The sequence below is a fragment of the Lissotriton vulgaris genome, chromosome 8 (assembly GCF_964263255.1).
Source record: "Lissotriton vulgaris chromosome 8, aLisVul1.2, whole genome shotgun sequence".
NCBI classification, from domain to species: domain Eukaryota; kingdom Metazoa; phylum Chordata; class Amphibia; order Caudata; family Salamandridae; genus Lissotriton; species Lissotriton vulgaris.
The window spans coordinates 228,592,620-228,617,392 of NC_141696.1; positions in this window are offsets into that span (position 1 = coordinate 228,592,620).

Below are 24,773 nucleotides of genomic sequence, written 5' to 3' on the forward strand. Positions count from 1 at the left end.
TCTCGGAACCCTTTCCCGCTTTCTTGCCAGCCATGATGTCGAGTATTCTGCTCCTAGCCGATCGACGAGGTTCCGGACTCTTCGAACTCCAAGTAACTGAAAGAGAAACAACAAGATTACAAGTTCTCAAAATTGCTGCTTGTTCCGTCGAGGGCTCACGAGCAACGAGTGGGTGCAGCCTTCAGAGCACAGGAACAAGAGGACGCTTCTTCGGATTCCCGCTCTATTTATTCTTCTGCGGGAGGGCGTGTACCCTCCTCCGGTATGCCTACTGGGCGTGGTCTTCGGTGTAGGTGTCTAGGACAACCCCTCTTGGGCGGGAAAAGGCGCGCCCCGGCTGTGCCGCTTCGGGCATACCAGCCGAGCCACGCCCCCCGCCCAAAATGGCTTCCCGGGGGGATCGGGGCACCCAACCATACGTTCGGGGTACCCGAGTGGCCGCCCCTTTCCATATTGGTTGGCCGAATGAATGAATGGTGATGTATTTGTAGTTGTGTGTTATTTAATTTTGAGTGTGTGTTGCGCATTGGAGATGTAGGCTGTGGTTTGATTAATCAGAAGAATGTGAGAGAGGCTGTGTGTTCCGTTTTTCAAAAATTATTCACTTTTTATGTATCTAAAAACAAAATTAACATAGAAATTGTATTTGTGGTTACAAAACTGTAAATATTTAAATTAAATTTTTTTTGTAAGTATGCTACGTATGTAAAAACGTTTTTTATTCTGAATGTAAATTATTTTGAATATACTTTTTTTTTATAAAAAAGTAAGTGAAAAATTTGAAAAAAATGTAAGGGTTGTGTGTTTATGTGACATCAATTTGTGACTGAGGCATGCGTGTTTGAGAGGGAAGGGGGGAGTTAGTATGCAGTTGAATGGTAGAGAGGATGTGTGATTTTTTGTCTTTTCAGTGGAAGCTGAGAGCGTGTGTTGCAAAGGCAGTTTATGCGTTGAAGTTGTGAGCGTAATTTTCATTGAGGTGTGGCATAGTTGTTTGAGCTATCAGTGTGTTTGAAGGTTTCGAATGTCTGTGGTATGTGTGTTGATAAAGGAATTGGAGAGCGAGGCGTGCGTGCTGAAGAGGGGTGGGGTTTAGTATGCAGCTGAGTGTGAGAGTGTCTGTGTGATTCCTGTTTTAAGTGTAAGCTGAGGCTGTAGGCACTGCGGAGCCGGCTCATCGTAATTACTGTTTTGGATCGAATCTGCAAATGAATGCGTTCTGCGTGAAATGTAGTATGTGGAGGCAGATGTGTTTGCGTTTAAAACTAATAGTTGAGTACGTACGAGAGGCTGTGTATATTAAAGCCAGTTTATGCATAGAAGTTGTGAATGAAATGTTAATATAGGTGTGGCGAAGTGGTATGATCTGAGTGTGAGTTAGAAGGGATCATCAGAGTTTAAAATCGAAACTGTGTAGCAGTGTGACAATGTATATTGATCTACAGTAAAGGGTGATGTGTGAGTGTGAGTTGTGTTTTACTCCTGTGTGTGTGTGTGTGTTAGGACGTACCAGGTTGTGGTGAAGTGCAGGTTGTGAAGCATTCCGAAAGTGAGCAAAAGTATGCAGTTGAATTGGAGAGAGTCTGTGTGATGTGATTAGTCTTTGAAGTGTAATCTGAAGCTGTATGTCGCAAAGTCAGTTTGTGCATAGAAGTTGTGAACGAAATGTTCACACTGGTGTGGCGTAGTGGTATGAGCTGAGTGTTATTTTGAAGTTATAAAAAGTCTGGGGCCTGTGTGTTTATGTTAAAGGAATTGTAGAGCGAGGCGCGCGTGCTGGAGAGGGGTGTGTGTTAGTATGCAGCCGAATGGGATAGTGTCTGTGTAAATAGTGTTTTAAGTATAAGCTGAGCCTGTTTGCATTCTGAAGCAGGCAAATCGTATTTACTGATCTCTACCGTAGCTGTGAATGAATGTGTTTTGCGTTAAATGTACTATGTGGAGGTAGATGTGTGTGCGTTAAAAAGTAATGAAAGAGGATGTACAAGAGGCTGTGTGTGTAAAACGCAGATTGAGAATAACATTTTTGAAAGAAATGGTGAGAGGTGTGGTGGAGTGGTATGATGTGAGTGTGCGTTAAAAGTGATCATCTGAGCCGAAAATCGAATCTGTGTATCTGCTTGAAAATGTGTAATGATCTCGAGTAACGGGTGATATGTGACGTTTTGTTAGCTGTGTGTGTGTGTGTGTTAGTTCGTAACAGCTTTGGGTGAACGAGAGGCAGTGTATTATTGGTAAATAGAGCGATAAATTGGCTGCAAAAGGGTCAGTGAAATGTTTGCAAGTGTTGCGAGCTGTGTGTGACTTTTTATTAAGCATTGGCTGAGTAACTAGAGGCTGTGTAGCAAGAGTCAAATGTATGTTGGCCCCCGCAAACTACTCTTTATATTACAAATTTTAAGTTGCGCCTTAGCATGTACTTACATGATATATTCTTGTGCGGTGATTAGGGTTTTTCCTTAATTTAAATACAGAATGTGTACGATGATCCTAAAAAAAAAAAAAGTAAAGGAAATAAAATACATTAAGTATCACGTGCTTATAACCAAGATATTTACACCGTCAGAACTAACGTTGTGCTTTTTAATGTCTTACAAGAGATTGCAAAAGAACAATTCACCCTTCAATTTTAAAAAGTCTTAATGTATATTGAATTAAGAATTAAATAATTCCTAAAAAGACTATGATGTAACTAAATCTTAAAGATAGAAAGTGACATGTAGCGTAGTCTTCCAGGATCTGGTTGTTGGTAGCAGTTAATACAGCGTCGTCCTGTAGGTCACTGTTGTCTCCCCGCACCAAAAAAGCACTAAGTCTTAAAGTGAGTGTTATCCCTGCTTAAATAGTGGCAAACGACGAAAAAGACCTGAAACAAAGGATGAAAAGTGAATCTCCTTCCCTTGCCCGAAGGAGAAGTCCCCCAAGAGAATGTGTCTGACTTCCAAGTGTGAAAATTTGAAGGTGTATGTAGATGGAGTTTCGGCAGTGGCGCGACTGTAGACTTTCCTGGCCAACTCCCTTAATCGCACCTAGGACCTCGCTTAAAAAAAAAAAAAAAAAAAGTAGAGCGCCTTTTTCAGTGTTAAAGTAGTTGTTTGAAATGTGTCTTCAAGTTTACACTGCAAAATCTTACCTTTAATGTAATAACAATGTTCAACTTTATTTTAGAACTGTTTTTCGATATCTTAAAAAAGTGTATTCCTTTCTGAAAACTGAACGCAGATGCGGATGCGTGCAATGAGGTACTTGTTGTGTGTGTGTCTAGTGTAAAAGCATGCCATGGGTGTTGCTGCTGTGTCTGTACGTGTTGGAGTTATGCAGTAAGTGCTGTTGGTGTGTGCCTTCTGGAAGCATGTAGGAACAGCTGGTGTTGTGTGTGCCTGGACTGTAAATGTGCCGGAACAGCATGTATTATGTGTGCAAAGCAAGTAATAACATTGAACGTGAATGTGTGAGGGCAAGTCATTAACAATGTAAATGAATCATTACTGTAAGCACGCAAACATTGTTTAAAAATGTAAATTTAATGTCTGAAGGCTGAATGTAAAATATCCACATTAAACGTCTGTGAGCTGGACAGTGAGGGGTCGGTGTGTGAGTAGACAGTTTACTGGACGATATTTTTTTTTTGGTGTCTGTAAAGTATACTTTTTATTATGTCATAAACGTAAGATGCACTAGTGTGGATGTATTTAGGCATTTTTTTGCGGATCTGGTGGCTGAGTGTTTGCAAATAAAAACATATGGAGAGCTATGCACGTGCTACATAGAGAGGGGGTGGTCTCATTAGCCAGCGGAATGTCATATAAGATGTGCCCTTCGCGCTTTTATAAAATAAAACGTATTCACCCTAACGAAAGCTAAGTAATAACATTTAATGTGAAGATCTGGGTGCAGAGTGTCAAGTTTTCCAAGCAATGTTTTAGTATTTGCTTTAAAAATGTAATAACATTTGCAGTGCATGTTATCTTGTGACAGTGGGATTTGTGTTTCCGGGCATTTCTTTTTGGGGGGGTTTGTAGAGATCACAAGAGCTTTGCATCCTGCTGTTCAAATGAGCATTTCACAGATGCTGCCCAACAACAGATTAGAATCTTTACGACGGTGCTTAAAGCTCTCCACTATTCTCTTGTAGTTTCGTTTTCCAAAGTCTGAAAGTCTGTGGCCTGAGTGTTTATGTTAATGAAATTGCAGAGCGGGGCGCGCGGTAGAGAAGGAGTGAGGGGATGAAGGAATTAGTCAGCTGGATGGTAGAGAGGCTGTGTGTTTTGTGTACTTTGAAATCAAAAGTTGTTTTATGTTCTCAATTCAAGTTATAACATTTAACGTGCAAGTTTGTTTGCAAAACGTAAAATATATAAAGAAACCGTTATTTTAATAACGTCGACATTTTTTTTTAAATTTACGTGCAAATCTGGAGTCTGCATGGTAAGTAATAGCATTGAGCAGCCGTACGCTGGGGAGGGAGTGTTTAAATAAGTAGTCAGCAAAATAAGAGAGAGTCTGTGTCTTTCGTCATATTGGATGGATGTAGCGTATAGTATTGTTGTGGGGCTATAAGTTATGCTGTGGTGATGCAATGGATAGTGAGGGTGATAGATAGATTGACTGATTGTGAAGGATAAATAGAGGTAGGGCAATAAAGAGACAGGGTATAGGTGGATGGATGAGTGGGGGGATGGACGGATACAGTGGGAGGATTAATGGCTGGATGGATGTATTTATGGATGGAGAGGGGGGATGGATGTAGTGAGGGGATGGGTGGAGGGGGTGAAGGATGGATTAAGTGGGTTGCTGGATGGATGTTTGGAGTGTATGGATGGATGGAGTAGGGGGATGAATGGATGGATGGATGGTTAGATGAATGAATGGATGGAGTGGGATGGATGGATGTCCTAGGATGGATTGATAAAAATGTGTGTGTTAAAGCAAAATTTGAGAATGGCTGCAAGCTTCATGTTGTCAGCGTGCACAAAGTAAACAGCCAATGAAAGGAGAGTCTGTGTGAGGGAGGGGGTAGTATGAGCGAGAGGCGCATGCAGGGAGAGTCTGCTGGACAGCTGAATGCAGCGTGCAGAAAGAGCCAATGGGAGAGAGGCTGCTAGAGAGAAGGGGGTGGGTGGCTGTGGGATGCCTGATAGCGTGCTAGAGAGCAAGAGGGGGATGATCAGCGCGAGGTGTGCGAGTCAGGTGAAATGAGCGTGGACTACGTGGAGAGCCAATGGGAGAGAGGCTGTGGAATAAGTGTGGTGGCTGGAGGATGCATGATGGCGTGATCAGCTTGAGGCGCGCGAGTCAGCTGAAAAGAGCGTGGACTAAGTGGAGAGCCAATGGGAAAGAGGCTGTGGACTGAGTGTGGTGGCTGTGGGATGCGTGATTGTGAAGTGAACAGCCAATGGGAGAGAGGCTGTGGACTGAGTGTGGTGGCTTTGGGATGCGTGATAGCGTTCTCGAGAGCAAGTGGGTGTGATCCGCTTGAGGCGCGAGATAGAGAGGGAGAGGGTGAGTGGACTTAAAGTGACAAGCCAATGAAAGAACGTTAAAAAAGTGCACGGGGGTGTGATCAAAGTGAAGCACGAGCTGGAGAGGGTGGGAGGACTTAAAGTGACGAGCCAATATAACAGCTTAAAAAAAAGCATTGGGCGAGAATGCTCGTACTTGTGTTCACGTGCACTGCATCAAATCGCCAGTTTGGTTAAACTCTGGATAAGCCACTATATCTCTCGCCAGCTTGAATGCGCAAGCGCATCGGCAGGCGAGACCTAAAAAGGGATTCAATTATATAGTGCTTGCTACCCCCAAATGAGGTGTTGAAGTGCTTTTTTCAGCGAGTAGCACACTACTCTTAACCATGTTAGGAGTGACTGATTCTGCTTTAGTCTCAGCCCCAGTCAAAATCCCGGGTCAACTACATTTCCCAACCATCATCCTATTGAGAAATAATCTCCTTTCACTTTTAATATTCAACATATGACCTCTAATAATCTAAAGTCAGCTCTTACCCAACAAGTCTTTCATTTTGCCTCTATCCTCTTTTGAGTTTTGAAAGCACGACTCTGAATAGGTAGCCCACATGATCTGTTCGCACAGTAGATTGCATGAGTACAGAGGGCTCGGACACAGTTCGCTGCATATGTTGTCATGTATGTTACCGGGGCATTTCACCTTGTATCTGTTCCTGTTTGTGCACCTGAGCATATTTCCAAACGCATGTTGACATTGGTGTATTGTCATGTTTCTGCATGTAGAGGCGTACCAAGAATGCTACGAAAATACATTTAAAACGACAAAAAAAGTTCCATTCTCTGGGTTGAGTTAAAAAAAAACTGCTGTAATTGGGGTGCGGCGCACCATTCATTCCTTTAGACCCCTGTGTCACTGTACTTGAGGAACCATTGTTTTACTACGCCTGTGTCACACCAATTCCTGTACATGGCTGTGTCCTCAGCAACGTTCTATACATGCATTCTGATATGTTTCCACACATGTAGTGGTCATTGCACCACATGTCTGTATACATGTGCATAGGTAGGATTTTTTGTTTCTATACATTTTTCCATGCATATGTTTTTATACAAGAACTAACACAAGCTTTCTAATGTGTTCCTGTGTATGAATCCATAATTTATGGATGTATGGCCCAAGAAATATTTGTCATGTTTATATGCAAATATTAAAGCATGTTTCCATACATTTGTTTCTATACTTGGATTTATAATGAGGCCAAACTCTGGTAGATAGGGGCCCTGGGCCTAAATCGGACAGGGGAGGGGGTCTGCATGCTTTCATCCCCTATGATTTAAGTAATGGGCCCCACTCAAGCTCCATATCTATACAACCTCTCACCGACCTATACCACCACTCACAAAGCCTCTCACAGACCCATACAGATACTCACACACCCATACAGCTACTCACCAACCAATGCATCCACTCATACACCCACTCACAGAATGATACAACCAAACACATAACCACTCACTCAACCACACACAGACACACACACAGACACACGCACACACAGATACTCACAAATCCACTCATAGACTAATGCACCCACACACACTCACAGATCCATGCACACGCTCACACACTTACATAACCACTCGCTCACCCACTCACATAGCCATATAACAACTCACACATCCACCTACAGATCCACACAGACCCTCACAGCTATTCACACACCCACAAAACCCCTCACACACATACTCACACACCCTTTTGCCCACACAGACATCCACTCACACATCCACTCACATACCCATACAGTCACTGACACACCCTCTCACACACCCATACAGTCACTGATGCATCCACTCACAAACCCAGAGAATTACTCACATATCCACAGAGCCATTCATACACACACTCCTTCATCCACCCATCACATCATTTAAGGTCAAACTAATGTTCTAGTACGCTGTGTTTTATTAATATATCTTTTTTTTAAAACAAAATGTACAAATATAGTAAAAAAAAGTCATTTTTTAAGTATATTTTACCCAAAGGGCGTATTATCACAAGAGCAAAGGGATGAGATAGTCATCAACTTACAAACAGCATACCAATTTAGTTCATCCCTGTCCTTATGCGAGGTTGAGGACGCCCTAGTAAAGGGTATTCCTCAAAAACCCCTGGACCAGATGGGGTGCCCCTGGATCTATTTAAAATTCTCAACTTTGGGGCCACCTGATGCTTAATGTTTTTAAAACAGTAATAGTGGGTCGTAGTCCATTAACATGGAGAAATGCAGTGGTAGTCCCAATTTTTAAGACCGTAATGACCCTGCATGCTATAAGCTGATCTCTCTAATTGACGCCACGTGCAAGGTTACGGGGAGGGTAATCCTTGCACGTCTGGAGTCATGGGCCAATGCCAAAGTACTCATATTGAGTAACCAATATGGCTTCAGGAGGGGGATAAGAATAAATGAACAGTGCGTCAACTTGTCCATGATTATGATCAAGTACATGAGGGCCGTGCCGGGTGGGGTCGATCCACCTGGCTTTCCAGGACTTGTCCAGTGCTTTCAATACAGTGAGCGGGGGAAGTTGTGAACACTGATGGAAAATATGGGGTTAGAAGAACCCCTCATTACGCTGTATGCAGGCTACAGCGTTTCCAATGTGGCTATTTATTTTGGTCCTGGAGGAGAGAAGACTAGACCCATTACTTCCACTGAATGGGTATGCCAGGGCTTTATTCTGGCCCCGTTTTTATTCCTAATATATACAAATGGTTTGGAATTATTCCTGTTAGAACAGCAATTGGACTTCCCAAGTATAGAAGGCAAAAGGGTCCCATTGCTGCCCTATGCGGACAATACAGTTCTAGTGACCCTAACGGCCAATAGCCTTCAAAAATGTCTGAATGCGTTTACTGAATTTATGATGGCATTGGACCTAAAGGTAAATTTTAGCAAATCATGTATTATGGTATGCCGACCGAATCAAACAAAAACAAGAACATTTATAGTTAAGGAAAAAAACTATTGATAAGGTACCAGATTTTACCTACCTGGGAAATGTTTTTAATAAATTAACTTTGGCCCATCTAATTGTGGCTAGAATTCAACATACCAGCAGAATAATTGAGGGGCTGTTTCGTTGTGTGTGCAAGCTTTGACATAGGCCGGTAGCAGAAATATATAATTATATAAATCAAAATGTCTGTCAGTAGCTACTTTTGGGGCAGGAGTATTGGGCTACCATAAAAGTTCCCAGAAAAATAAGTATTTTTGCACGATGGCAATGTGGGTGTTTAGGGTGGACGTCAAATAAAGGAGCTGCATACACACTCAGTCAGTTGTTGAGATATTTCCATAGTTTATACATATATAGACAGTGGGGATTATCAATACATAGTATCCAAAACATATACATACAGAGTATATCAAGTGACAGTGTGTCCCAAGTGAATAATTTGTGAGAACCTATACTCCTATAGTGAAACATAAAAAAAAGGTTTCTGTTTCGAATTTGATTTTTATCAGAAAGAGGCGACCAAGAATGAAATGTCTATAGTAAATGTACAATAGTTGGAAGTATAGGCAACTATTATGCGTTGTCTGTTTCTTTTTATCTGTCGACGAAGTTTCGACTCTTGGTGGATGTCGGGTCTCTTCAGGACTTGTCAGTATGGGGACACCAATGCTGTATAATATATCGAGATTGTCAGCTCGTGGACCAACGTTAGGATATTTTCTCATACGACAATTAAAACAAATGCGCTTTGATTAGGAACTGGGAGTACCTGAGGTAGGTTTGCGCTGCTTGATAATAGGTAGTTGGTAAAAGTGGCACCTTGTAGCGGAAGTGAATACTAAAAACTCACAGGGTTCCCGACCGGGAGCTGTGGAAACGTGACAGAATGAGAACTTGTATGAGGCTCATTCGAACAGTGAGAGAGGACACGTGGTATAGTAACAATGAATTGCGTATATAGAACTACTTACCCCTTGGAGGGGAGTGCAGGGCAGGCAAATATGTGTGAGAGCTCAGTCCGAAGGATCCGTAGTGGGGGAAGCAGGGGGCTGTGAAATGAATTGGGTACCAGGCGTGGGTCAATACAGAGAAAGTCTGTGTTTGTAATTAAAGGTGAATGAGGTGAAAAACAATTCTTACCGAAGTGCGCACTGTGGCACTATCTCTTTAGGAGTGGATGCTAGATTAGGATACGCGGTATTCTACGTCAATGGCGGTAATACAACCTTGACGATGTGGTCCCTGTAAAGAAGAGTCTACTGTTAGTCTCTTCATCTCTTGCGGTTACCAAAAGGGCCTGGGTTTTACCTTGCATTGTATAGTATTCAATAAGGGCCTCCGTGCACCATTGCTGCTCTCTCTGGTACGATGACAAGGAGCGGCCGCGCCGCGTTGTCTTTTATAAAAACAGTGCGAGGGCTAAGGTTTTGGCAGAGAGTGGGGGCTGGCATGTGGATGACCGAGCAGAGATCTGTTCTGTGAATCCGCGATCACACCAGCAGCTGAGGCATTGACATAGCCGACAGACTATGAATTCCACGATGCTTGTATATGATTATGAATTATGTGAAGCATATATAGGTGTTACGAGAATGCCAGGCATCTGGAGTGTGCTTATTGTATATGATCTTGGAATCTGCAACCGGTGGGTCATCATCCTCACAGTATGTGTGGCGGATGTGTTTAAAAATGCAAAGAACCAGGCAGTTTGTACATCAATGGCAGGAGACTGACCCTGTAATCCTGGTGGACAGCTGTTATAAAAACTAATGAATTATAATCTGGTATTTTAAGTCGTAACAATAACACAACGTGGTGTATTAAAATAGTGCAATCATAATAGATATACAAATTGATACCATTGATTATTCATGAATTGGTTAATAGCATTGCATGTATGACAGTTAGTTATATACAGAGACAGTAGGTTAGTGTAATGGACATTGTCATCCTTCTATTGGTATCGCTATTGTGTAATAAGTGCTGCAATCGTCATTTTAACATTTCTACTGCCTAACAAGACCAGATAGTGGCTTAGTGATTACATATGAGTTAGGTATTGACTTCGGGAATCTTTGCATGTCTGCCTATTAACCCGTTGTGTGCTCATGACGAGCTCAGCTCGTCATGGCATACACCTCTCGGGTGCTCATGACGAGCTGAGCTCGTCATGGCCCGTGGAACGCTCAGGTGCTGGGAGAATTCCCCTGCTCTGCTGAGCTTTCCACGGGAGCCAATGCACCTGTGACGAGCTCAGCTCGTCATGAGCACCCAAGAGGTGTATGCCATGACAAGCTGAGCTCGTCATGAGCATGCGGACGCTGTGCGCGCCCCCCTCCCCCCAGCACAGCAGGGAATAACCCAAGCAGTGAAGGGGTTAAGTGAAGCCGGCCAGGATATGTGTACAGCGTGGTGTCTATTAGTCATGGTATGTTTGCGGCAGGGCATCTTTTACAACAGATGTGTTGCGCAGATGTGTTCTGTGTGCTCACAATACTGTTCTAGCCTGCTGGGGGGTAGATGTACCATTCTATATGTGTGCGGTCATAAGTGGTCACTATGTAAGCACCCAGTACTATATACCGGCAGAGATATGACTAATCCTAGCCATTCCTCTGCAGAGTGGAGCCCCAGTGTGATTGAGTTAATGCGTTCTATCCAGCGGCATTCTAGGCTTTGAAGGATTTGTGACAAGTCTCCCCCTCTGGGTGACATCTGGACCTTATCAATGACTTGCCATTTGAGCTCATCCGCTGTGTGAGATTTCTCCAGATAATGGTTGACCAGTGGGGCATTGGGAACAGAGTTCTTGATTCTGATACGCTGCTGTCCAATGCGAGCTTTAATGGCCTGTTGGGTTTAGCCTACGTATGGGAGTCCGCACGGGCAGGTGATGCAGTAAACCACATTTTTTGGTATTGCAATTAGAAAAGAATTCTAGGTCTTGCCTTACTTTTCTATGCTCAAATGTTTTCGTATTGCAAGTAAGTGGACAAGCTACACAGTTGCCGCATTTGTAATTCTCTTTGACTTCTGGCAGGCCCCATGCGGTATGCAATGTTTTTACAGTTTGTGTGGGACCTTCTAGGGAGGATCTGATGAGATGGTCTTTTACGTTTCTGCCTCTCTTAAAGGCGAACATCGGGACTTCTATACTAGGCTCTATACTCTTGATAATATGCCAGTTCTTGGTAATTAGTTTGCGTAACTTGTTGGTGTGTATGCCAAACGTGGTGACGCCAATGAGTTTATTTATGGTGGACTTCTCTTTATGTGTGAGTAGTGTTTCCCTCGGGCAGAACCAGGCTCTTTTGAGCGAGTTTTTGACTAAATTTTTGGGGTAACCTCTACAGAGTAGTTTGTTTCTAAGTATGTTTGCCTCTTTCATATAGTCATCTTTCTTGGCACAATTGCACCAGAGTCGTAAAAATTGGCCATAGGGTAAAACCATCTTGCAGAGCCCTGGGATGGTGGCTATTGTACGTTAGTAGCATATTGTGCTCCGTGGGTTTCCTGTGCAGGGATGCATATAGTAGGCCTTCCTTGTGTTGTATATTCAAGTCTAGAAAGGCCACACTTTATCTGTGGATGTTTGACATAAAGGAGAGGTGGGTCAGCACTGTGTTCAGAGATATGACAAAGTCTAGAAATTCGGAGTGACTGCCCAACAAAATGAGGAAGATATCATCTATGTGTCTCTTCCAGCACAGAATGCTGGGGTGGTACATATTGTTACGGGTAAGTACATATCTGTGTTCTACATAGTCCATGTATATGTTTGCCAAATTTGGGGCAAAAATTGCCCCCATGCTGGTACCGGAGCACTGTTGATAAAAGGTGCCCTCTGAGACAAAATAGTTGTATGTCAGAGCTATGTGTAGTAGTCCAATGATGAAGGAAGTTTGCACTTGTGTAGGACGTGGTCTAGTATCTAACAGATCTTTAATTACTTGTATGCATTCTCTTTGTGGTATATTCGTGTACAAGGAGGTGATGTCCAGGGTGGCTAACCATTCATTCTCTATGTTGTACGGTCTCCCTTCCAGCAAGTTAATCATGTGCATCGAGTCACGGACATATGAGTTTTGCAGAGGAACAAAGTCTTTAATAAAAAGTCTATAAATCTGCCACTGGGCTCGAGGATGGAACCACACCCTGAAAGTATGGGCCGTCCTGGGGGATTCGTGGTGTTTTTATGTATGTTAGGGATTGTGTAAAGCACTGGAGTTCTTCGGTGTTTGGCATTGAGGAATTCATATTCTTTTTTGCTCACATAGCCTAGGTTGACTCCCTCAGTGGTGATGTCGAGGATTTTCTCCCTAATGGTTTCCAATGGGTTAGTATCTAATCTTTTGTAGTGTCTTTCTTGTCCAATCTGGCTTCTGATCTCAGTGTTGTAATCTTTTCTGCTCTGTATAACTATTCCTCCACCCTTGTCAGCTGGTTTCAAGGATTATAGAGTGATCATTTTTTAGATTAGTCAAGGCTTTGCGTTTGTCTAAGGTGATATTGTATGGAATGTATTTGTGATCATTCTTCATATCATCTTTATACCATTTAGCACCACTCTTTCAAACTCCAACAGCTCTGAGGGCATCATGCCATTTGTGGGATAGAATGTGGACGGAGGTCGTAGATTGGTGAGGGAATCATGTGTATATTCATCTTTACCCAAAAAGAATAGTTTCAATCTTATTTTCCTAAAAAATTGGTACATTTCTGTTTTAAGGTTGAAAAAGTAAGTAGATTCCGTGATAACAAAGGATAGTCCTTTACTGAGCAGAGATATCTCAGATGATGATAGCACATGTTGAGGCAAGTTGAAGATTGGAATGCTTTCTCGACCTAGTATGGCTGGGGGCCCCATTGGTAATGTTTGTTCCGAGTTTGACGTTCGCCTGGATGTTGGTACCAAGTCTTTGTTTTTCACTTGCCACCCGATATAAAAAAGGCTGCCCTGAGTGACTATCTTGTCGGCTGGGTCCGGGCTGGGCGTCAGAGTCACTACGCAGTTCATTGCCACATATAAGTTCTCATTCTGTCACGTTTCCACAGCTCCCGGCCGGGAACCCTGTGAGTTTTTTGTATTCACTTCCGCTACAAGGTGCCACTTTTACCAACTACCTATTATCAAGCAGCGCAAACCTACCTCAGGTACTCCCAGTTCCTAATCATAGCACATTTGTTTTAATTGTGGTATGAGAAAATATCCTAACGTTGGTCCACTAGCAGACAATCTCCATATATTATACATCATTGGTGTCCCCATACTGACAAGTCCTGAAGAGACCCGACATCCACCAAGGGTCGAAACGTCGTCGACAGATAAAAAGAGACAGACCATGCAGAATAGTTGCCTATACCTCCAACTATTGTACATTTACTATAGACATTTCATTCTTGGTCGCCTCTTTCTGAAGAAAATCTTATTCGAAACAGAAACCTTTTTTTATGTTTCACTATAGGAGTATAGGTTCTCACAAAATATTCACTTGGGTCACACTGTCACTTGATATACTGTGTATGCATATGTTTTGGATACTATGTATTGATAATTCCCACTGTCTATGTATGTATAAACTATGGAAATATCTCAACAACTGACTGAGTGTGTATGCAGCTCCTTTATTTGACGTCCACACTAAACACCCACATTGCCATTGTGCAAAAATACTTATTTTGTATGTGTTCCATATTTATCCACCGGAGCCATTGTTGTTTTGCCATAACCTTACACCTAGGCTCCCAGTGAGTAGGGTTCCCTTGTTCTCCCTCCCAATAAAAGTTCCCAGAGTCAGATTTTAGAGAACACAATTTTAAAAAGATTACTGATTATTCCTAGCAGTTCTTCAACACTTTATGGTCACTCTGAAGTGGGTCTGAATTATGTAAAGGATAGCATAAATATTGCCCCATTGATTTTATGGGGAAAAATCTGGACTAATGAGGACTTATTATTCTCAAGGAGTATCCCTAGAGATTGTATGAATCTTGATAACGCAATATCACTCCCCTGGCTTTGTTATGCCAAATGATACTTTTTATAAAATAGGCTTGGAAAATTATTATGACAATCCCGATGGTATCCAATCAAACATGAAACAGGTTATAAAAAATGCATATCGTACTGTTATGTTTGTTTAACCAGAATTATGGAATACCAGATCATGCGTTTCAAAGTCAACAGCAATTTTATTTCTATTTTACCTTGCATGTTCAATTGCTTTTCCTTATGACTAGATTTCGCCTTTGCACAATTCACTTTCTTGTGGCTTTCCCTAAACAGGCAGGTTGGCGTGAGAGTCTAACCCCCTGGCCCTTGTAATAATTTAGCCCATCAGAGCACAATGCGCTTTATGCTGTTTTGCACACTTTATAAAGACCCAAGGGTACGTTTCATCAAGCCCATTTTGAATGAATCTGTCCCTGTTTGTATAAGGAGGGTTTTAATCACTTGCTGTCATTGTCCGCTGCTGCCATCTGCAGCGCTGTGCTTAACTATATTAGAATCGCATTTCTAATCAGGAAATGCTATCAATATTAAAATTAATTCAAGTCTTTCATGATTTTAAGGGTTTTAATATTTAGTATGAATGTGCTGTAGAACGATAGGAGGTTTTAAAATTCTTTTTTGGAAAAGGGGGTGGTGATGGACAGAGTTTCTGAATGATGCAGAATACTCTTACCCAGTCAAGAGATCAGGGCTTAATCCATCACCGTTTTTTAGCTCACTGCACCATCCCAGCTCAGAACCTGGCTACATGCAAATTAGTCTGTTCCTGTCCCAGTGCATGATGGGAACAGGGCAAACCAAACTACCAAGCCAATTCTTATACTGGGAAGGAAACAAGCTTCCGGGGACCGGTTTCTGGCATTTCAGCCGTCGTCGGCCCGGCTTGCTTGAATCCTGATGGTGCAATGAGCAAGGGACTCACGTCTGAGTATACCCTCCCACACTTAGGGGCCGATTATGATGGCGGACGGACCTGAGTCCGTCCGCCACCATAGAGAAGGAGGGACCGTCCGCAGGGGCAGCGGCGGTCCCTCCATGCAGATTAGGATGTGACCGCCAGGGTGGCGGTCACATCCTCTATTTTTACCATTGCGGCGGGTGCAGCTTCAAGCTGCACCCGCCGCAATGTTAAAAATGCATGTATTACATTTACATGCACAAAGAGGCAGGCACCGCGCGGTGCCTGCCGCTTTGTGCATGTAAATGTTGGGGGGTACCATAGGTACCCCCCATGTGCACCCTCCACCCCCCCGACACCCTGGGGGCCCGCAACGGGCCCCCAAAAGCCAAAGTCCACATGCTTTTCCACGGCGGAAAAGCCGCCACGGAAAAGCATGTCTCCTAATTTGGCTGACGGTGTCTTGCAGACACCGTCACCAAATAGCCCTCCCCACCCCGCGGATCAGTGGCGGACGGACCTGCAGTCCGCCGCTGGTCCATCCGCAATCCCACCGCCATCCTAATCTGGCGGTGGGTGCTCTATGTGGCTGCAGCGGTGAATCCTCATACTCCGGGACGGCGGTGGCTTCCGCCGGCCCGGAGTATGCGGATTCACCGCAATCATAATGAGGCCCATAGTGTGGACAAAATTGATTTTGGAAAAGGGGGTGGTGATGGACAGAGTTTCTGAATGATGCCGAATACTCTTACCCAGTCAAGAGATCAGGGCTTAATCCATCACCGTTTTTTAGCTTACTGCACCATCCCAGCTCAGACCCTGGCTACATGCAAATTAGTCTGTTCTTGTCCCAGTGCATGATGGGAACAGGGCAAACCAAACTACCTAGCCAATTCTTATACTGGGAAGGAAACAAGCTTCCGGGGACCGGTTTCTGGCATTTCAGCCGTCGTCGGACCGGCTTGCTTGAATCCTGATGGTGCAATGAGCAAGGGACTCACGTCTGAGTATACCCTCCCACACTTAGTGTGGACAAAATCGATTTTGGAAAAGGGGGTGGTGATGGACAGAGTTTCTGAATGATGCAGAATACTCTTACCCAGTCAAGAGATCAGGGCTAATCCATCACTGTTTTTTTAGCTCACTGCACCATCCCAGCTCAGAACCTGGCTACATGCAAATTAGTCTGTTCCTGTCCCAAACGGTGATGGATCAAGCCCTGATCTCTTGACTGGGTAAGAGTATTCTGCATCATTCAGAAACTCTGTCCACCACCCCCTTTTCCAAAATCGGTTTTTAAATTCTTAGAATAAGCGCTGGGGTAATATGACTTAGGAAAATACTATGTGTACTGTATTTTTTAATCTCTGCACAAAAACTTTTTTATGTACATCTTTGTCTCATTATTTAATGTCTGTATGCAAACTTTTATGATTCAATCGAATAAAGTTATTTGAACTGAACTGATTCACACACCAACACAGCCATTCAAACACACACACTCACTCATTCATCCACCCATCACATCATTTAAGGTTAAACTAATGTTTCAGTTTGCTATGTTTTATTAATATATCTTTTTTTTTTAAAACAAAATGTACAAATTTATTTAAAAAAAGTGTTACAGACATATAATAAATTCAGGAAATATGATTAAAAAATAGTGCACATTCACCAAAGAAAAAAAAGTTATATGGTCGTTATAGTTAAAAATACCACTACAAAACCATAGAAATTCACAGAAAAAAACAAAAGGTTACAGGGACGATATAGTTAAGATATAAAATTAAAATAGCTGTAGAAATTCACTGTATAAACCAAAGGGTACAGGGACATTATAGTTAGGTTCAGATTTTACACACACAAACCCATAGAAATTCAGCAGTTACAGTTGATATGAGCTAACTATAACATACTTCCCCCACAATGCACTGCTTAAGACCTCACATATTACATCACTCATGACCTGCTCAGTGACGTTTTTGTGATGATCTGTCAAATGTTCTTTCACCTTATATGACCCACACTGTGTTGATGGGGGGATGATTTAAACTGTGTGGCGGACTCCATGCTCGATAGACCCCTACCCACCATTGCACAATTCCCGTTGTGGCACGCTGCACCAATGTGCAGGGAGTGGCAGGTGCATCTAGGGACTCATTGGCACCTGGAGGGTTGCATACCCCCTTAATAGGGATTATTCATTTAATTTGGGCCTCCATAAGCTACATGTCCATCTTGACACATTCCTGAGTACTTCTGATGTTCATGTATCATTTGTGAGTGTTAAATTCTTGTCCAGGACAGTGTAAGATCGCAATACCCTTTTGTTATCCATTGCTTGGACCTCCACTCGTACCTGTATACCAGTGGCAGCTGCTCGGGTTGGAAGCAGTGGGTGGGGGCAGAATACAAAAATAAGCACAGACAAAAACACCCAAAAACCTTACTTACCTACTGATGCAGTCGCCGCGTTACTCCTCTTCTGATCCTTGACTCCAGGGCTGGGTGCACACGGCACCGGCTCCCAGATGCCAATCCTGACGCTGCTCTCATGCTGGGAGTGGTTTTCCCAGCATGAGAAAAGCACTGGGATAGGTCCGAGCGGCCTGGTTTGCATCCCAGACAGTGCCTGGGAGCCTGTGGCTTTTCTCCACCCATCTTTACAACTCAGCCAGGTGGAGAAATGCTAAGCGTGCCTGACTGTTTGAGTGGCTTAAGATGGCAGGCCAATCCATCATGCTCACTTAGTAGTGCCCATCACCCTCCTCCCCACTGCAGTTGCACATAGACTGCATGGCGCGTCCACCCTATGACGTGCACGCTGACAGCATGTAGTTAACAAGCATTTCCAATGCAATAGGTCTCGCATTGAAGCGAGGTTAAGCTATTGGCATTGTAAATGAAAATGCCTTCTATTTATGTTTTAAAAACCAAAACAAATATAGCAGCCATAATAGGTACACAGTACCAGATTCAGTTGAATGACCAATTGATCATATACATTGTCCTTAATGAGGTCAGTAAAGTCAGAGCGGCTTGTACCTCCAGTTATCAAGTCCACATAATCAGTGTGTACCATAATTTAAAAATGCACGACTGTTTCAACATTATTAAAATTTCCTTCATTTGTTTCAAACCGTGCAAAATAAATAAATATTAAACAGCCTTAAAACGTCCCGAATTATACATCCAGGGCGACATGATATGAACTCCCATAAGTAAAATCATATCAGTAACATCCTGCCATATTCATAAAGATCTGAGTGCCTCAAATAATCAAACAATCCTCAATAAAAATCCTGCAATAGCATTCACTTTATCCAGACCATAATTAGAAATCAGATAATGCAGGGATTTCTCTGGCAACCTGGGACATAAACTTCTGTTGCCTGAACCAGACGCTCATCATAAACCTACTTACAGCAAAAACAATGGTTGTTGTGATACCGGATTTTAGTATCCTTAATATACCCCAATAGCGTCTGATTCCCAAGTTACAAGAAACAGGGCGAATGCATTTTCTGCGGAGGAGGTGATATTCAGTACAGAAAAATGAAATATGTTCAACAGTCTCCAGAGCATAACCACAGGCTGGGCATGTAGCTGAGTCTGTATTAGTAGCCCATGTATTAAATAACCTTAAGGGTAGACAACCAAGCCAAAATCTTACATAGAGACTTTTCGCCCCGAGGTGGCGTAGTCAGATCATAAAAGAGCTCGAACTTTGGAAAATACTTAAAGCTAAAAACTCGGTGGTTAGGCACCTCACAATTCTGGTTGTGACATACCGTTCCTCCAAAAAAGCCAGTACTGAGCTTTCACAAAGGCTGTATCTTGTTTAATAATGCACTCCGGGCAATCCAAGAGGTGAATCAACCCCAGTGATCTACACCAAAATTTGACAGGTTGTTTATGCAGGAACTGCTAATACATCCCCTAATGAGGCACTCCGGGGGTGATCAATTGTATTGATTCAAAATATAAATGAAAAGCTTAATTCATTGATCCTTAGAAAGTTTATTCAAAGTCTTTGCACTGATATTCACAGCATATCAGGAACAGTATGAATCCATAAGGTTAGTATGTGAACTGTCTCCAATGCATTTCGGGCAGAAATGCCCTTGGTCACGGAGTGCTGTGGAGGAAGGCAAAGGGAAATGGGTAAGGGAGAGGCTCAAGAGTTAAACTGTGGTAAGGGGTCAGGGCTTAACCGTGCGCTTAGTGAGGGGGTGTGGGTATTTAAGTCGCTGAAGTGTATTCATAAGTGCTCGGTAGTTATACGTGAGGAACAGGGTAGTGTGGGAGGATTTAGCCGCGTATAATTTAAAGTAGCCGAATAGTTGGCTTATAAAGTAAACCGCGCCTGTGGGAGACTTACTTCATCATAGCGCGTAGCGAGGCCCGCTATCCTTCTGGTTGTTCGATCGCTGTCGGGTGTGTTTGTGGGTGGAGGGTATTCATGCAGCGTGATCGACGAGAAATAAACAAAGGACTACAGTAGTAGAGTGAACGACGGTGGCCATATTGGAAGGGAGTGTGGGAGGGATAGAGGGGATGTGTGAAAAAGATTAACAATGCAGAGCAATGTAAACAGAGACTATATTACAACAGTATATCAAAGATCTCATCTATATTCAATTCGATCGTTGAGACCATAAGGTTTCAGGGTCTGCAAACGATAAATCCATTCCAGTTCTCGTTTCAAAAGTAGTTTATGGTTGTCGATTCCTTCTTTTTTGATGACGATTTCCAGTACAATAAATTTAAGTTGTGCGATGGTGTGGCGTGATTCAACATAATGCATGGCAACATTGGATTTTTCAAGTTTTAGTCGTATGTTGGACTTATGTTCGTTTAAACGTGTCTTGATTTTACGTTCAGTTTTGCCAACGTATAATTTCCCGCAAGGGCATTTTAGGGCGTAAATCAGGTTCGTGGAGTCACATGTGGCGTCGACTTGTAATTTTATATTGTGGCCTTTCATGGGATGTTGGATACTGTTGCCTCTGATAACACAATTGCAATGATTACAATTGAGACAAGGTTGGGTTCCACGATGTTGTGAGGGACTTTCTGTGGGGTTAGATAGAATCTCCTTAATGTTTCTGCTTCGGGTGTGAGCAAAGATTGGTGGGTCTTGAAAAATGCCCTGGAAATCAGGTTCCATCTGGAGTATGGGCCAGTGTTTGAGTATGATTTTTTTGTATGCAGGACTGGCTGTGGAGAATTTGGAGACTAGTACCATACGTTGTTCTGTCTCTTTGCTGGTTTTCAACAGACTGTCTTTCCTGGGGATTTTATTCACACGACTTTGTGCTTCACAAAGGATGCTTTCAGGGTATCCCCGATTGCGGAACCGGTCATGCATTTCTCTGATGCGTGTTTCAAATGTAGTTTCGTCAGATACGATGCGTTTGACTCGCAACATTTGGGAAACCGGCAGGTGTTTCTTCAGAGAGCCTTGGTGGAAACTCGTAAAATGCAGGGTGTTGTTGCGGTCTGTGCTTTTTCTATGGAGGTCAGTGACTAAACCTTGAGGTGTGACTTTAATATGAACATCTAGGAAGGCAATGTCCATGTCGCTGATTTGCCATGATAGGTTGATCCGTGGGTCCTTGGTGTTGATTTCAGTGAGTAGTTCATTAAGTGAGTCTTTGGTATCAGACCACATGATAAACAGGTCATCAATGTACCGCACGTACATTTTGGAATTTTTTTGAAAGATTGGGTTAGTGTATATGTGGTGGTTTTCGAAGTTCTCCATATATACATTCGCATACACAGGGGCGGCGCAGTTTCCCATCGCCATTCCGGATAGCTGTAAGTACCATTGGTTGTCTAGTTTGAAGTAGCTATGATAAAGAATAAAGATCATAAGTTCCATTAGAAAGGTTTGCATGGATATGTCAATATTGCTGTTAAGCAAAGCTTGTTCAATTGCTTCGATCCCCCCTTGGTGGGGAATTGAGGTGTAGAGTGAAGTTACATCGGCTGTACAGAGGATGATGGGTTCATTATCACGCAGTTGGATTTGTGACAATTTCACTAGGAAGTCAGTGGTATCCTTAATGTAACTGACTGATTTGGTGACAAGTGGTTGTAGGTACTTATCAATGAACTTGCCGGTAGTTTCATGTATCGATCCCTTTGTGGACACAATTGGTCTAAAAGGTGGGTCCATTCGATTTTTGTGTATCTTGGGACACATGTGCATAGTCGGGCTTTTAGGATGGTCACGTAGTAGGTAGTTTTTAGTACGTTCTTCGATAGTGCCTGATTGGTGAGCTTTGTTAATGATATCTTTGAGGATATTTTGGAATTCTTTGGTAGGATTGTTCTCAAGTGCCATGTAGGTCATGGTGTCCTCAATATGTTCATGTAGTTTTTTAGTGTACATGCTGGTATTCAGAATCACTAACGCTCCTCCCTTGTCGGCTTTCACACATTTAATTTGTGGGTTGTTGGCAATTGTTTTGAGGTTGTCACGATCTTTGTTAGTTAGATTCTGCAATTTCCTGGGTGTTTTGAAATTAATCTTTTGCAGATCTTTGCGGACCAAGGTTTCAAACAGGTCAATACACTTGTGACTGCTGGGTGCTTGATAAGTACTGGGTGGTCGTAAACCTTTGAGTTCATCCTCCTTCTTCGTAGTGATTGGTGGTATTACATTGTCAAAAAAATGGCGTAGTCTTAGTTTCCTGGTGAACTTGAAGGTACTCACTTCGAGTTCCAGGAGATTAGTTGGGGTTGTTGGGATGAAAGATGTTCCTCTTTCTAGTAGATTCATTTGATAAGTAGAAATGTTGGTATCAGAGATGTTGATAACTAGACAGTCTTTTTCGGTTTGAGGTCCTTCTTGGCGACCGTACTCCGCGTGGCAGGTGGGCTCTTTTCTTTTTCTTTTGGTCTTGCTCCGCCTGAGTCGTCGAGTTGATCTGGGCTTACCTCTAAAAAATGACTTGTGTTGGTTTGTGCTTGGCTGGTGGCTGATGTGCTGGCTTGTTCAGCGTTAGATGTTGATCTAAAAGTTGGAGCTTTTCTTGATGATCGACTTGTTGAATCTGTGTCTGATGACGATGTGTCCGTTTGGGTGTTGAACGGTCGGTTGCGCCGTCTTTGGGCGTACACATCGGCCCAAGAATAGACTTCATCAAGCTTGTAGTCAAGCCTGTCCCGGCGGAACTTTCTCACTTTGCGTTCATTGATTTGTTTTTGGTGTTTGTCAAGGATGTTTTTGATGTCATTTAAAGTGGACGTCAGTTCCTCGGGTGTTAATACGTTTTTTAATTCGTTGTCGATCTCTTTCATCTCTACTTCCAAGTCTTTAAGTATTCCAGCCAATTCCTCAACAATCAATAATATTAAATCGAGGCTGCATTTATTTAGAATTCCGTTCCATTTGTCAAGAAATGTCTTGGAATTTTTGCAAAGTGACGGCTTCAACGCTATTCGTAATCCACGTGGGATTCTGAGCGCCCGGTGGTATCGAAGTAATGTGCTCGCGTGGAGCTTCTGATTGACATGACGCTTGGACAAATATAGTAACTGCTTAATGCATTGCTCCTTGTTTCGGCTGGTGGTGGAGGGGCTGATGTCTTCCTTGATCAGCGAATAAATTCGATCTCTTTCAGATTCATCATATGCCAACGTGTGAGCTCTAGCTTCAGTACTTTTACAGATTTCTTCAAATTCCATTGTGAAGGTGTGCTACCCGCCTGGGGCGGAAGTTCAGATTGACACAAGGGAGAAGATAGGGGGTGCACTGCTGGGTTGAATAACGTTTTGGAAAACGTATGAGTTAAGTTCTGGGTGCTCTCAAGGGTGGTGTTATCCGTCCAAACACCAGAGAATAATTGACAGGTTGTGTATGCAGGAACTGCTAATACATCCCCTAATGAGGCACTCCGGGGGGATGTACGTTTAAACGAACATAAGTCCAACATACGACTGAAACTTGAAAAATCCAATGTTGCCATGCATTATGTTGAATCACGCCACACCATCGCACAACTTAAATTTATTGTACTGGAAATCGTCATCAAAAAAGAAGGAATCGACAACCATAAACTACTTTTGAAACGAGAACTGGAATGGATTTATCGTTTGCAGACCCTGAAACCTTATGGTCTCAACGATCGAATTGAATATAGTTGTTATCTTTGATATACTGTTGTAATATAGTCTCTGTTTACATTGCTCTGCATTGTTAATCTTTTTCACACATCCCCTCTATCCCTCCCACACTCCCTTCCAATATGGCCGCCGTCGTTCACTCTACTACTGTAGTCCTTTGTTTATTTCTCGTCGATCACGCTGCATGAATACCCTCCACCCACAAACACACCCGACAGCGATCGAACAACTAGAAGGATAGCGGGCCTCGCTACGCGCTATGATGAAGTAAGTCTCCCACAGGCACGGTTTACTTTATAAGCCTACTATTCGGCTACTTTAAATTACACGCGGCTAAATCCTCCCGCACTACCCTGTTCCTCACGTATAACTACCGAGCACTTATGAATACACTTCAGCGACTTAAATACCCACAACCCCTCACTAAGCGCACGGTTAAGCCCTGACCCCTTACCACGGTTTAACTCTTGAGCCTCTCCCTTACCCATTTCCCTTTGCCTTCCTCCACAGCACTCCGTGACCAAGGGCATTTCTGCCCGAAATGCATTGGAGACAGTTCACATACTAACCTTATGGATTCATACTATTCCTGATATGCTGTGAATATCAGTGCAAAGACTTTGAATAAACTTTCTAAGGATCAATGAATTAAGCTTTTCATTTATATTTTGAATCATTACAATTGATCACCCCCGGAGTGCCTCGTTAGGGGATGTATTAGCAGTTCCTGCATACACAACCTGTCAATTATTCTCTGGTGTTTGGACGGATAACACCACCCTTGAGAGCACCCAGAACTTAACTCATACGTTTTCCAAAACGTTATTCAACCCAGCAGTGCACCCCCCATCTTCTCCCTTGCTACACCAAAATTTAACATGGAGTAGCCAGGGAATCTGTTTGGCACCACTTAAATTTAAAGCTTCTCATAGTGATTCACAACATTCTTCTAAGTCCAGAGTGGGCCATAGTCGCAGCAAGTAAATCAATGGTTTTATTGCGGCCAACTCTCTTCAACCCTAGGTCAAAAAACAATGGAGTACTAGCTGGGACAGAGACAAAGGAATTTGGCAAAAATGTTTTCACTCTGTCTACATGACCCCAGAGCTCTTCACCATAGAGTGCTGCATTTTAAGATTTAGATCCGGTAAATTTCCAGAGCGGGAGTAGTCAGCCACTAGGAAGCCTGTTTATGGAATCAGAGTATGGGTTTGGGTTTGTGACATGAAGTTAGGTAATT